Source organism: Musa acuminata, unplaced genomic scaffold, assembly GCF_036884655.1.
Source record: "Musa acuminata AAA Group cultivar baxijiao unplaced genomic scaffold, Cavendish_Baxijiao_AAA HiC_scaffold_429, whole genome shotgun sequence".
Taxonomy (NCBI): domain Eukaryota; kingdom Viridiplantae; phylum Streptophyta; class Magnoliopsida; order Zingiberales; family Musaceae; genus Musa; species Musa acuminata.
Genome location: NW_027020676.1, coordinates 261,352 through 277,633, shown reverse-complemented (window position 1 = coordinate 277,633; position 16,282 = coordinate 261,352).

Here is a 16,282-nt window from a genome sequence, read left to right as displayed (position 1 = left end):
AGGTCGGGTCAGGAAGCTGTTTCATCTGTAGGCGTAGTGGTATGGTCCAGTTGCAATGGTCCTGTTGCATCTGTCTTTGTAGCCAGAGGAGTGGTAGATGGAATCGGTAACACTGAGCCTAGTACTCTTTCTCTAAAGTAGGAAGGAAAGTTAGAATTAAACCAGTTAGTATAAGAATGAACCGGGTGTTTAATAAGTAGTGGTGGACAAGCTGCCCTAAAGTTAATGGTTAGAGTTTCAGACAGGTAGCCAAGAGTTCAATCAATAGTTTCAATAAGTATTTGGTTAGAGTTTCAGACAGGTAGCCAAGAGTTCAATAAGTATCGAGTTGACTCCCCGTTAGATGACCCTGAGTTCAAAGGGACGAGGTGAAGTAGAAAGGAAGTCGGCAGATGTAGTGACAGTAGCTTACTTGTCTATCCGTTCCTTGGCCGTTATGACTCATACTTACTTTAGCCATGAACACAGGACTCGCTCATAACTTAACTACGGACACCGGACTAACGCACAACCACTCCATGTTTGTCCTGAAGCTTTACTGACGCTAGAACAAAACTCCTTTATACAGCTTCGGCATTCGGCAGAGGTAAGAAACCAGATGTCGGTAATTATACCATATATCGGAGTTGCTAAGGTTAGCTTGTTGGATTCAAGGTAAACCCTATCTGCCCTAAACCATACTGATAGTGCTATATGACCCATTCCAATCTCTAAGTTTATTCAAAGTAGGTTACCTTCTTCGCAGCGTGGAACAAAACGAATTAAGTTTCCTCAGAGCCGAGCCTGTAGTTGATCATTCCATTCAAAATTCCTTATTTGTAGAAAGAGCAACCAAGCAACAGTAGCAAGAGTTATAGGAGTAGGAGCCATTCCATTCTATATTTGCTACATTTCCATTCCATATTTGCTATAAAAGATCAGAATTCATTTAGTGTAGATTAAACTCGGGAAAGCCTTGAACTAATTAGTTGCCAGAGTTCGAATAGCCTAACTATGTTATTAAAGAAAGATTAACCTCGGTGCTGTGGTTGCTTGTGGTTGCTTGGCCGGTATTCAACAATAACATTCCTTCCCAGGCGAGGCGGGGATTCAAGTATGCTTCTGTCCTTTCCTCTAGCTATTTCTGTTATTCGTTTAGCTATTTCTGTTATTCGTTTCGTATGCTTCTGTCCTTTCCTTTATTATATTAAAGTAGGGTACCCGGTAGTAGTAGTTTCTTGTCCGTCTTACTTAGTAGCTTGGTTATCCGTGTCTTTGTCTGTTCGGTGCTTTATCTGTCTACTTGCTATGTGTTTGCAGGATAGATAGCCGGTATTGAACTACTGAAGAGAGGAATAGAGTTGACTGAACACTAGCCATAGAATCCCCAGGTAAAGTGATCGAGATATCGGACTATTTCGTGATATCGGACTGTTTATTAGTGGGATATCTGACTTTATCGTTATATCAGACTTGGAAGATCTGACTGCCAAGTAGACCAATAAGGGAGGGAAGAGTGAAAGAGCTGGGAGTAAGCCTCGGTTAGGTCCTTCTAAATAGTGCTTTTTGTTCTGTTGAGAGTTCAGTTTGTTTTTAGAGAGCACTGGGAAAGCGTTTAGTCTCCTTTAAGCATCTAAGCTCTTAACTCCATACTCCATACCTGGCTAAGCATCATAAGGTATCTTCTCTCCCTATGACCAGTTTAGCTCCTACCGCGTAACAAAGGAATTTGAAAGAAATATTTCTCATTAAAGGAATTTGACAGAAAAAACTTTCTCATTGGACCCGTAGCGACCACTATGTAGGAACATGCATGGAAGCGGCTTTCTTTTGATTAGAAGTGTTGCTTATAAGTTGGAGTTAAGGGAGCTGTTCTCCTATTATTGAGATTAGAGATGGATGGAAAGAAAGTGGTTGATAACGACATAGAGAGAACGGAATTAAGGGAGCTGTTTTCCTATTATTGGGTGGGATTAGAGCGAGATTAGAGCAAGGATGAAATCCGTGTTTGATAACGAGAAAGATAGAACGATTTAGATTGGAGCAGGCGATATAGATTAGAGATGGATAGAAATAGGGGATAGTAGGATGGATTGCTAGATGGAAATAAGGGTTTGATAGTAGGATGGATTGCTGGATGGAACTAAGTGTTTCTAGTAGGATTTCGTATCCAAAAAGAAATAGAAAAGCTTAGCCGAAACCCAGAAAAACCATCAAAGAAATGATCAAAACCATCAAATAACAGAAATGGGAAATCACAGCCAAGACACCAATATTGGAAGAAAAGAGACTAGATCGGAATAACCAGAATCTGCAGGAGATAGAGAAGGAGCGGGAAGAATAGAGAGGCAAGGGGAGCTCGAGAATCATAAGGAGCAGGTGAAGAATCAGAGGCGAAAGTAAGGTCAGTATTGCCAGTTGCCAGTTGCCCTAGGTAAGAGAATAGGTCGGGTCGGGCTAGGGTATTGTAATCAAATGAATCAATTTCTCAAATCATAAAAAAAGCGAAAGACTAGAGATCTTTTCCAATAAGGGCTTTCCTACTAATGAACTACTAAATTCAGTATTTCTCTATATATAGTAAACCAGAATGGGCTTGGCTGTTGCAACAGTAGAGGCCCTTATTGTAAGTTGTGAACTCACTGGTAAGAATCAAACAAGTCAGGGCAAGAATGACATAAGGTAGACTCAGAATAGAGCTAAGGAGTCAAAGAATGGACAACCACGGCTAGGAATAAGGAATTTCAGAATGAACCTAAGCAGACTCGGAATGGAAATAGTGCTAACAAGAATGAAAGCAAGGATAGCTAGTATGGAAACCAAGGGCAAGGTTATCAGACTGAAACACAGGGTAGCTAGCTCTGTTATTGAACTCCAAGCCTTCAACAACCAAGGTAGTTACAGAACCAAACAAGTGCTTCCAAGACCGATACTAGGCATAGACGGACCTCACCCACTGCATCAAAGAACCAAACAAGTGCTAACGAGACTTAGAGGAGGTAGTTTAAGAATGCAACCGGGTAGATTGAGAATGCAATCCAGTAAGCAAGCCTGCTACCAACAACTACAAGGCTGAAAGTAGGGTGAGCAAGATTCCACCAGGGGAGTGACAGACTGAACCCAGGTTAGTTAGGTCTACTCGATCAGAGGAAAGATAAGAGGAGAATTCCAATAGTTGGCATAGGATGGTTGCCAGCTGCTGTTCTTTTTGAATCTGTCTTTGTTGCTAGCTGGGTAAGCAGTTAAGTCAGAAGGAGAGGACAGCTGGAAGGTTTTAGTTAGAGTTATGAGCCAGTGGTCTAGTCTAGTTGCATCTGTATTTGTTGTATTAGTTGACTGAGCCAGTCAAGAATAAGTGTAGTTCGGGCCCTTATAGTACTTTCTTTCCCTTGTATACGAGTTTAAGTCGGGTGCTTGTTTTAAGCAATTATAGTGTCGTTCCAGGTAGTGGTAGTGGTAGGCTTGAACCAGTGCTAGGCAGACTTAAGTGTCGGGTAGTAAGAATGCAACGAGGTTGAGCTAGAGAGTGGAGCTAGGGGGTAGGGTTACAGAATTGAACTAAGTAGTCCAGTAGTAAGCCTACCGATTGCCAGAAGCTATAGTAGTGACTTGTCCAGTTGCTTGGCCCTATGTTTCTGATCTGTAAACGGAAACTAGAACTGCAGCTTACTTTGGCACAGCAGAAAGCATTTGACTGGCTCTGCTCTATCTGCTTACTTAAACTCATTTCATTAATTCTTTCCTCATTTGTTGACTATGGAGAGGTGGGTTCGGTTCGGGGTGAACACTTAATAGAGGTCGGGTGCCAGTATTGAATGAAACTCCTAAGGTCTTCAACTCGCCGAGCCAACCACTTTGCTCTCGTATGCCGAGCCAACCACTTTGCTCTTGTATAAAGAATTCCTTCATAGAACTGAGCTACATACTCCCTAAGACTTATGGAAAGCACAGACATCCTTCCCTAATACTTAGTGAAAGCACAGAGAATAACTCATTGAATATTCATTTCAATATGGATTGTAAACTAATGCTTTTCTACCATCAACAGATCCGAGCTCATCTCACTAAGGAACAAACAGAAAAGAGTAAACGCGCCATAGCATAGACTCAAATCCAGAGCCATCAGACACAAACGAACAGAGCAGAAAAGCCACTATAAAACAAAACTGCAGCCCAGAAGCCGAACTCACTGATAGAGTAAACGAGGAAACAGCAGCAACACAATCACTTATTTCTACTGCAATACCGGATATCGAGTGAGAGTCTGATATATCGCTTAGTTCAATAATGCCGGGGACAACTACAAGAGTCAAGGAGATGAGTACAAGATTTCTAGTTAGTGCTTGAAGACCTATAGGCAGAAAAGGGGGCTAAAAGACAGGTTGAAAGCAAAGGTACTGAGAAATCAAAGAGGGGAGGGCAGTCTCATAGGTGACACAAAGGATTTAGATAAGGCTAAGAAGACAGGCAAGTAATACTTGGATGGAGGAGCGTGGTAATGAGATAAAGCAGTAGCATACTTCAAAAGGGGAGCAGAAGAGCTGGAAAGTAAGCTTTGAGGTGAGGACCAACAAGAATGATGTTTCCTATTAATAATAAGAGAATCCCCAGGTTACCATGAATAGTAGTAAAGAGTTGCGGTAAGGATAGTAAACCCAATAGTCAGTAAAGCAAGGAGTGGAGTTTCTAGTTAAGCAAGGAGTGGAGTTTATAGTTGCTAGTGGAATGATTTGGTCAGCTAGTACTAAGCATCTAGTACATAAGAAGTGGAATCTAAAGTAGGAGTTAACTAATAAGTAGGAGTTAAAGGCCGCGCAACGACTAGTAGAATTAGTGGAAGACCGAGTTTCATCAGTTATCCTTTACTATGGTAGGCTGGTGGACTTCTTTTACAAGGGTTGGTTTGTGCTGTAGCTCCTAATATACGAGTTGGGGCACTAAAACACTCAGTGTGCGGGAAGGGGAGAAGTGCAAAAGTGTCATCCCTAGTTTTGTCTGAAAGGGAAGCTATGAGTAGTAACTTGTCTATCCGCGTCTTGGCGAATGAAAAGAGCAAGCATAAGTGAGAGGCTGTTCGAGGTGAGGAAGCCTGAGAAGAACCTGTTGCCAGTGGAGTCGATGCAAGAACCAGAGCGGGAGTGGTTAGTTTACAGAGCCATAACCAGAGCAGGAGTGGTTAGTTTACAGAGCCATATAGGGCAGGGAAATGAGCAATTCCATACGGGGTCTGTTTTCTAGCTTCATTAACTAGCTTCATTCAAGAGAGTCTGGTCTGTCTCTTGGGGTACGAGGCACATCGCCCGAAAGCAAGTAACAATTGGAATTTCAGTAACAGGGTCGGGTCGGGGTTAACTCATTGAAGTAACATTTCTTATATCAGTTCTGTTCTTGCCAGTCAATACTAGAGAATAGATGAGCCACAGGTAGATCAGCAGAATCATAAGTTTCAAGAGCGGAGGCAGGCTTTGAAGCGGAAAGGAAATCAATCAATCCAGAAATCAAGTCAATCTACTAGAACTAATAAATCAATCCACCAAGCGACTAGGGGCAGGGTAAAGTACTTGCTTTGAAGCGGGGAGAAGAAGCTACTTTATCTATTCATTATCAAGGGAAGAAAGAGAATCATATAAAGTAAGCAAGGAAAGAAAGATTGTAGTTAACCGGGAAATCAATCAATCAATCCGAGTAAGCTATAAGTAAAGAAGTCTTGGATCGGAATAAACAGAGGAATTAGTCAGAGTTATAGGAATCATCCGAATTCCGGTATTGTTAACATAGGTATGGTGGGTTCGGTTCAATGAGCGGCCCTTTAGCGACATGAACTCGCTGACGCTTTAATTAGGACTCGCTAGTAGTGGCTTGTCGTCTTGTCGGGTTCAATTAATTGTATCCATGGATGTGGGTGCAATGAGTGCGGGTCGGGGTTAACTCATTGAAATAACAAAGGGCCCCCGTATAGTCTTCGGGGCAATCAATCCAGTGCGGGAAGTTTCGCGTGCTAGTGTTTCTGTGCAAAGATCGGATACTTGTAATAGAGTTCGGGTCGGGTGGCGAAAGGAAAGGAATATTCTTATTATTCTTATTTATAAAGAAAGAAAGTAGAGCCAGCAGAGAGGTATGGGAAGACAAACCATAAGTGACTTTCGAGGATAGTTCCGGTCGGGAGCAATAGGTGAGAGTTCGAGGATAGTTCCGGTCGGGAGCAATAGGTGAGAGATTGGCAGTTTCCAGTATTGTTGAGGGTGCCGGGTACTGAGTTGGCTTAGAAGCATATTAGTCGTTTTATTACCTCAGCAACATTAGCTCTTTGTCCCCTAGCAACATTAGCAACATTAGCATTCGCGCCGAACACGGCTTATCCTGTTCCGTGGGTCCCTTCCACACTCGGTTCTTAGGTGTAGTTGATCTCTCGGTTCGTTCTTAGGTGTAGTTGATATAATGTAGTGGTCCTGTTTCATCAGTATGAGTTTACAGAGTCAGTATGAGTTTACATAGGTAGATTAGAGCCCAGTTCGAGACAAGCAAGGGAACCCTCTTTTCCTTGTAGTAACAGTATCGGCATGCGGAGGAGAAAGTGAGAAATCAACCAGTAAGTCCAAGAATCAACCTAGCTACTGGAAACTACTGGCAAAGAACCAAACCGGAGAGTCCAAGGCTGAACCCAGGGAGTTACGGGCTGTGGAGCTAATAAGGAGGGGCAGACTTCAACAAGTGCTACTGATTCCCTGCATTCCACCGATAACATGAGGAGTAGCTGGTGGGGTTGGTGTTTACGCTCTAGTCAAGTTGCTAGGGTAGTTAATGAAGTTACTAGGCCTGCATTAGGGTAGTTAATGAAGTGACTAGGCCTGCATCTAGGGTTGTGTTTCCTTCTTGTTGGTAGTGGTAGGCGTTAACACTAGAGGTCGGGTCGGGTGCTTGTGTTAAGCAATGATACAATAGCTAATATAGGACATATGAGTCAATCGATAACCTTAGTCTTCCCTACTGAATTCCATCTGTTCTTAGTAAGGATTGAGCTGTTCTTATTAAGGATAATAGCGTTGGATCTTCTTATTAAGGATTGAGTTTAGAAAGAGATAAGTCCTGTGCTGTGTTCGGGAACATAATGGTTTTACTAGGACATAAGAATAAGTAGATATACGGTGCATCCCAGGCCTTACTTGTGTGACTTCTCAGTCTGAACTACCCTTCTCTCTTTCCTTCCTACTGGCCGCCAACAAATCTGGTTTGTTAGTTAAAGTCTGCCACTACGCTAACTAGCCTCATCACTCTGGTCTTTACTGTATCTCAGCATGTTCCTACTGCCTGCCATTCTGTATCGAGCCCTAGATTCTTATTATGTTGATTTGTATTCATGATAATGATTCTGTTTACTTATATTTATATGCATTGATTTATATGTGTGTTAATATATAGTAATTGATTCTAGTGTATCCTACGACGCTAGGACAGAATTGAACAAATAAGTAGAAGAGGCAAGCAACGTACATTATCACAGAACTCAACCCGTAGCCGAGCCTTATTATTGGGCATCGATCCAACAAACCTCAATCGTTAGTTAATTGAACTCAGCTGTCCAAGTCATAAAGCTACTACTAGCTCTTAGCCCGATCTTCCCAGCTTTGATTCTTGCTTCGCAGTTCGGGCCTGTCTCTCTGGATTTGGATTCTACCATTCCCGGACCTACGTCTTGCTTTGTTAGCTTCCCTTACTTGCTTTTAGTCTATCTTTTCTCGAACCAGATTGACTTTCGCCAATACCAATATGAAAGAGGCAATTAAGAGACTAGTTTGTTAGCGTACGAGACCGGACAAGTAACTAAAGACATAATTCCACTCAAAAGAGATAATGGAACTGGGCCCAGCCCCTTACTATTGATATACTAATCCAAAATCTGGCTTTACCGTCTCTAGGCTTACTGCCCGGATCTAACATATGGATTTGGTATCGGCGGTTCCATTCTACCTAGTTATAGTGAAATTCTTTGCATCATCTTTTCTTATTATATTATCAGTAGCTCAGCTCAATTCTAATAAGTACTTTTAGATTCTTCCAGGTATTAGTAAGCTTGTTTGCTTCTCAAGGTTATAGGCAGGAAAGTAATACTCTAGCTCGTTAAGGGGCAGCCGCTACACTAGTTCTCTTTCTCACTTAACACAGGTAAAAAAAGCAGAAAGAAAACACTCTTTTGGGTCTCTTCCCGTATGCACTGGATCATATCTCACTTCTTTATTTCACTAGTGTTGAGAGCGCTTGACTGTGTACTATGCCCTTATTCTTATACTATGGAGCTTATACTATGGAGCTTCCGCTATTGAGTTTGGTTCTATGTTCTACTAACCATGTCCTGTATTCACGATATACGTCTGATACGGCGCCTAGAGATATAACTTCTATTAATATATGGCTGTTACTTATGTGTTTCGTTCCTGTTCGACTTGTCCCTACTACTAATAAGTTTCATCCTGATGCTTACTCCTATTAGTCTACTACTGGTGCTTACTCCTATTATACGATGTGCTATGTCATACACATATTCTTATTCCCTTTTGAGTATAGATGCACTGGCAATGTAGTATTAGGGCCTGCTTTCTTATACGATGGAGTTTGATTCTGATAAAGTAGCAGTTTTGTTCCAACTTCTTTCTTCAATTACTAGTTGCTAGTTTGATTCTAATACCGATACCACTCGGTTTAATCTAATACCGATACCACTTGGGTGAAGTCCCGGTTTCCAGTCTATTAATAACTAGCTTCACTCTTTGACTGACTTATGAAATTCCTTGTTACTGCTTGAAGCCTACTACTACTTATTTGTTTAGTTCCGGATCTCTGTCCCCCGGTCCGAGTTCCTAGGCTCGAGTTCCATTCTCAAAGTTAGGGTTCGTTCCTGTGCTATGGAGTTCCGTTCGCTTTATTGGGGAGAAAACCCATTCTTTGACTATCCATACTCATTGTGATGCTAGTGGATTGAGTGCTGGTGCTCACTAAACTAAGTATGATAATAACCTATAGATCATACCAATACATGACTATTGATCATACCAATATTACTATTCATCTTATGTTGTTCACTATTCATCTTATGTTGTTCGTTATATAAGGTTAAAGGGACGTAGCCTAAGAGTGCTGCTAAGGAGTTTCGGACTAACCACCGGATCTGGTGAACAAGACCTTTAACGAGGAGTTGAGGCCTACACAGCTACCCAAGTAATTAAGACAAGAGTATCAGAGTAAACCTCGTACATAGGCATGTAAGGCAGAGGAGGCATAGGATAGGGTTTAGACCTAGGCTGAGTAATAGTGCTTAAAATCAAAACAAAGGGATATAGACTAAGGTAAAGTAAAGCAAGGTGATTATAGGAGTAGTGAAGTTGGAAAGTAAGGTGCTAAGAGCCTCTATTTTGAGTAGTAAAAGAATCAGAAATGGGGGCTTTGTCCTTAAAGCAAGGTAGGTAAAGCTCATAGGTCAGCGGGGTTCGAGGTAGTTGATACAGTTTAAGTGCCCAAGGTATAAGAACAATAGCTAGTAGGGCAAGGGTGGATTTTAGTAGTTAAAGAAGGAGTTCTGAGTTTGGTTCTCATAAATATGTTAGTTTCATGGTGTAATCAGAATCAAAGGAAGTGGTAGTAGGTTGAAACCAAGTAAAGACGCCAAGCTACAGAGCTGGAACTGGTGATTCCGCTGCTTCCTTTCGAGAAAGAGCACTCAAACGCAAAGCGCCAAGTAACTACGACCACCCGCCTATGATCTAGGAATTGAAACAACTCCATTCTCTTCCCCAAAGCCCGGCCTTCTAGTAATTCGCTACGAACACATAGCTCGACTTCCCTTTTGCCTCTCTAAGACAACCAACCTCTGGCGCAACGGCTAACTCAACTTCATTTACAGCCGACTCTCCTGACTTTCGCCTTCTGACTTCAACGCTACATGGGCTATCCGAAACTCCCAACACAGACTAAGATCGATGGCTATCTGAACTCACTCTACCTTCCTAGCATCCGACCTATCCTTTCTGTGAAGAAACACTTGCTTGATACCCTAACTCTTCTTTCGCCCGACCTCTCCTTTACTTCCCTTAAGAATAGAGTTTACTTGCAGCTTCTCCGCATTAAGAGATAGAACTAGATAAGAGCTTTGTATAGAAATAAAGTAACTGGAAGAGGGGAAGTTGAAAAGTCTTAATTCCACTCCAAAGCCACCCTACCCACCTGTAGACAAAGTCAGTAACTGGGCACTCCACTCCAAGCCACCCTACCTGTATACAAAGTCAGCATCAAGTGATAAGGAAGCAGCAAGATATGGGGAAGGGTAAAGTGTATTGTTCGGGGAATAAAACACAAAGTAGGAGTTTTTGCAGGGTATTGACTGCTTTCTATGCTATGTGATCTAGATGGAAATTCTCTTCTTTCGAATGCTGTTTCACTCGCTAACTCATAACTCAACTCACACCTCCTAACCAGCTCCGCCTGCTACTCCAATAGATTAGCTTTTTATGAAGATCCTTCTTATGCTTCTACTTGAACCTTGACTGAAACACTCGCTCGCACCGCCCTCACTCCACTACAAGGTGCTCCAACGGGACAATCAGGCAATTAATAACTGGTCAAGTAGAAAGTTTTTGATGAGTTTCATCTTAGAGATCATATAAGCTGTTAAGTATCCCGGGCGAAAGGAAGGGTTGTGCTAAGTACTGTGATAGAGTTCCAGCAAGCAGGAGAACATACTGTATCCGGAGTAGGAAATAGGGATTAGTAAGCGGGAGTAGATGAGCATTAAGTTGAAGGCCTTTACTATGAATTTGGAAGAATAAAGTACTTGCTTTTTCAGCGGGAAGTAGTTAGTTCAAGTTTCATCCTTTCAAGAATAATAGACTGAGGTGCGAGAATCAGAGGAGGAGGCTAAGGCGCTTATCGGCTGTTTTATGGTAGTTGTTACTCGTATCTAAATCAGGTGCTCAAGCCAACTACTCTACAAATACAGGACTCAAATACCGGCTAAATAAGGACTCGTTTATAACTAATACAAACTCTGAAGAGGTCAGCTTCACTTCAAGTTGACTCTCTTGTCGGTTCAGCAATCGAAGTTCTAGTTTTCAGTGTTGGCTTAGAAGCGGGAGGGAAAGAAAGTTACGTTCGAGTTATAAGAGAGAAAAGATCTTCTGTGCTAAAAAGATTCCTGCTTGACTCGGCTCTAAGCTTTTGAGTTCAAATGACTCGTTGAGTTCACTCTGCTAAAGGGAAAGTTGTTGACAGTGAAAGTGAAGCTCTAAAGTCATAATTTCGATAAGTCACATTTGGTATATAAGAAAGTCAAGAACTAGGCTAACTGAACTCTACTCGTATTCAGGCAGGACAGATGCTTCAGCTAATGAGGTGCGAGTTAAGTAAACAAGAGAAGAATCAGTGTTTGGTGTTTGCTACTCTGGAAGAAGAGGTGAAGTCGCTAGCTGCCCTAGGTGGTGGAGTTGGGGAAATAAGATCTTTGCGTCTCTTTTTCACGGGCAAGACAAAACCTTCTCTAATTGCTTTGCTACCGTCACTACTAACTCAAGGGACCGGTGCTTACTTGTCCATTGCCCACCTCTTCGGTGTTGCCTTATTGTAAACCTTGCCCACCTTAGTAGCGGTAAGGGAGTAGTAGAACCCCTTGAAGTTAAAGGTAAAGTCTCGTTGTTTATACTAATTTCATAGGCGGAGGAGAGGCTAGAGTGTTGAGTAAGCCCACAGATTCCCCGCTGCCCACGCATTCCCACTACTAGTTAGTAAGCCTACCGATTCCCCAATGTAAGAATGGAGCCCTGTAGTAAAAGAATTAATATAGTTACCGCTATTCTTCATCTAGTCCTGTTTAACCAGTAGAGTAGTCAAAAGTACAGAGGCATTAGGTCGGCAGCCAATCAGAATGAAGTTATGAGAGCGGAGGCAAGGTCAGAAGGAGAATGGAGCTCCCTAAGATCAGACTGAAACAAGTGCCAATCAGACTCCAACTCTGTAGTTACAGGCTAAGACAACTACTATCGAGAATCAAACCGGGTAGACTCAGAATGAAAGTCGTCCTGTTTCATATGTATTTGTAGTATTAGTGGACTACGGTAGAGGATAAGAGCCCTTATATTAAGTCCCTTATAGTAAGTTGCAGAAGCACTAACTGAGTTCAAAAGCAAGTCCTGAGTGAATCTATATTAGAGATGAGTGAAACTAGTGGATGCACTCTCTTTGGAGCAAGTAGTAGAGGCCAAGCAACGGGATGAGCAACGATAGTTGCGAATGCTGAGTAAGACGTTGTGCGAGTTATAAACAGTTATAAACAAGTCCTTAGTTCGGCGGCAGCAGCAATAATAGATATTACTAGCTATAACCAAGTCCTGTGCTCGTGAGCCAGAGGAGAATAGTCCAGAGCAATAACTGTATTAGTGGCCCTTAGATTCCGTTGGGGAGTATAGAGCTGTACCGAAGTCAATCCGGATTCAGAAAGGCTTCCCGGTTTTTGAACTTACTTGTTGCATTGGTTGACTTACTAGTTCAATTCAGTTACTCGGGTATGGGTGGGCCAGGTAATAAAGGTTGCCAGCTCTAAGTCTTGCGCTTGCTAAAAGGTATGAGTGAAATTAGTAGACAGAAACCTATTGCTGAATAATGGTAATATGAGAAACACTACTGAAGCTATGGAGTGGAAATAAAGAATAGTAGCCGGAGCCAGTTAAGGTAATAAGAAAGTATAGGCTTTGATGCAGTAGTTAGTAGAGGGCTAGGTATTTATACGTTCCTTAGCAACCCGGGAAACTCCCTTCTAAAAGTAAGGAGCAACCAAGCAAACCTTAGCAACGTAGCCGAAAAGAACCACTGTCATTCTATTCCATAAGTGAACACTAGTTAGTTCATCCCAAGATGCAGCAGTTATTCTTTAGAAAGATAGAATCAATAGAAAGTAGAAAGATAGAATCAATAGAAAGTGATTTCCGCTACAGTGTCGGTACTGAGTCAAGGGAACTCGCAGATATATAAGTGGCACAGGCCTTGGTAATAACAAACAAGATATGTAGAGGCCCTTATTGTAAGTTGGGGAATGTAGCTGCTTTAAGACTTCTACTGACTAGCTGCCCCCTGGCTCTTATTCTTGGACTCCCGGGTTTCATTCTGCCTAGCACTTGTTTAAGTCTGGTTGGGGTAGTAGTAGAGCCTGCCATTACCTGGTAGTTAATAGCTTGATTCTTCCTTTCCTACCGCTGAGTGGAATCCCTTGTTTGATCTGGAATCCTTAATAATAACGGATAGAATTATCAACTGTTTTTCCCTTCCTAACAAGTATAGAAAAGATATAGAAAAATGCCAGAAACATCTATTGTAATAACTTATACATAACTATTTATTTGCTGCCGCGTAACGTTAGTAGTTACTTGGCTCTACTTTTTTTGTGATTTTAGAAATTGATTCATTTGATTCCAATATTGGTGTCTTGGCTCTGACCTTAACCCATGCTTCCAGTCCTTTCTGACCCGACCCGAACTAAACTATGGCTCTGTACTCTGGACTAGCTTGACTACCTCGACTCTTGAACCTACCTATCCTCTTCTCTTGCTCCAAAGAAGCTCTTAACTACTCTACAACTACAGGCTCGGCTCCGTCTTATCCTCTAACTCTGGCAACAGATACTTAATCCAATCTTAATAGCTTAGCGCCCTACCTATCCTCTGGACTAGCTTGACTACCTCGACTCACCAGACTTAAGAACCAGATCAGTGCAGGAACCACAAAGTCAGTAAACCAGATCAGTGCAGGAACCAAACCCCGGCCCCAAGAGTAAGAGCACCCCCAAGAGATTATGTCTGTCTCTCGAGTCTCGCCAACATCACCGAGAACCACTTGTTGCTGACTCTATATATTGTTGCTTACTCTATATTTGATTCAGCTCTTTCTGATGGTCCAGCTTCCGCATTTGATCTGGTCTGGTATACTTTTTCCTTTCTACTTTACTTCCAGAGTATGTATGCTTGGCTTAACCTTTACTTCCAGAGTATGTATGCTGCCACCTCTCCTCTGGCAACTATTAACTGTTTTCGGTATACCTGATTTGTTTCTTTCTCTCTTTGTCTTTTACGTAGTGACTTGGCCCGGTATTTAATATAACAACTGAGTTAAGCAATGAGAAAAGGAAGCAAGTAGTAAAAGGTAGAGGAAATATTCCCCATTAAGCGCTCTTCTAGTTCATTTATTCTTAATCAAATAGACCCTTGCCTTGCCCTTATATACAAGCTCTACCTTCAAGCTGTGTGGGGTTACTGAAATTCCATTCTTTTCTTAAAGCTCCTCTTTCTTCCTTTTGACTTTAGTTAACAACTTGATTTACCGCCTTACCCTTACTTAAAGTAATCATCAGTGTTTAGTAACTTTGCTTCTATCAAATTAGATTGAATAAACAAGCAAGCTCCCGAAGAATCCGTTCGAGGTCCAGTAGAAAATGGAGTGGAAGTGAAAAGAACAGGTGAGGTGCTAAGAGCCTTTCCATTTACACAAATCTATACTCATTGCTCGATAACAAGCTTAGGCAGAAGAACAACCTGTTCTAGCTCTAGGACTAGTAGAAGAAACAGTTGGAAGAGCAGGATCAGGGAAGTATGCAGCAAATGGTTCTGTTTTCGGGAGATAGAGAACCCGAAGGCAAAGCAAACAATAAAGAAGTTAGAACTTGTTATTACCGAGTCCACAATGGAAAATAAACGAAACTGTCTCTTAGAATATATTAGTTGGTTGCCATTACCGAGTCCTTTCTTCTTGGAAAACTGCTATGAGCCAAGCTTTGTATAGACTTACTGCTACTCTGATCATATGATGCAAGCGAGTGATTACTGCTCTACCTAAACTCACATTCTCCGTTTCATCTGTTATCCTTTCCAAAAGATCAATCATTCATTTAGTAGGGGACAAGCTACTTAGGCGTTGCTTGGCCCTTGCTTTAGTTCAACCTCTTCTATTCTTGTATTGAAACCTCGCAGTCCCATGATTTAGTAAGACTCCCCTCGTTCACGAAGACATCAGAGATAATAACTCATAAGAAATTGACTATGTGTTGTTCTGTATTGCAGTTGTTTTTGTTGTTCCTGACACGCCTATGTTCCTGTTTCCGTATTATTTGTAGTTGTTGCTTAGTGGCCTTAACTCATTAGTAGCAGAATTACCTATCAGACTAGGTGATCAGAAGCCAACTCAATTAGTAGAAGAATGAAGACAGCGCTTCGTCTTGCCACGCTCTCAAGTAGCAAATAAGGAACTAAAACCCAGTAGTAGAAGAATGGGCAAGCGGAGGGGACAACACAACACAGAGCTCAACTCCAAGTTCAAAGAAGTGGGAATGAAACTAACTAATAAAAGAATCAAGCCCAAGGAGAAAGAATCAACATCACTACTCAAAAAACAGACTGCTGCTACTTACTATAAAGCTGCCTGCCCTTCCTACCTATCCGACCTATCAGGTTTGCTCTACTACCTATGATTCTAACTATCCTTGTTATTAGCCTGTCCGGACTTACCTGTATTCTTCAACTAATTACTTCGAACCTTGCTTTTCAACTTCTCGTTATGGGTAGCTTAGCCCTCCTTTCCTTTATCTTATTCTTCAATTGATTACTTTAGTTCTGCATTACTATACACTGGACTAGGCCTGCTACTAACATAACATTACTTAGTTAAGAAGTGAGCCTGGTCCTGACTTTAGATTATTCTTATATCTATTACTTCAATGACCATATGAGTTACCCTACAATAAAGAAAAGCCTGCATACCCTTGCTCTCATTCTACACCTAGTGCTTTTCCTATTTTCTCTTTTGAGAATCCAGAAATATTGAACTCATCTTCTTTCTCTTGGCACACCACTGATAGAATTATGTCAAGTCGACCAGAAGGAAACTAGATACGAGACCCTTCCCTTACACGAGCAATATAGTAAGAGAGCGTCGTAGGCCCAGGTCCAGTCCTGGTTAAGAGAGATATTGCATTCCTGCGTGTTTTCTATGATAGATAGCTGCCCTGTACAAGTCCCTTCTTCGACCATCAAGATGTTAGGAATCAATTAACAATTCATTGAACCCCACTGGACCATACCACTACTAATACAGAATTCCAATCTAACAAGAACAGGAGCAGTAGTAACTATTGAATACCTGAACTCGGCTCTCAACTCGCCAACTACAGGCTCTCCTCTGGCTACCCGGCATCAGGCTCGGAAGCATGGGTTGGTGTCTGGGATTTACTGGTTGAAGGCTGTTACCCCAAAGAATCTGTTTTATTGGGAGAGGAAAC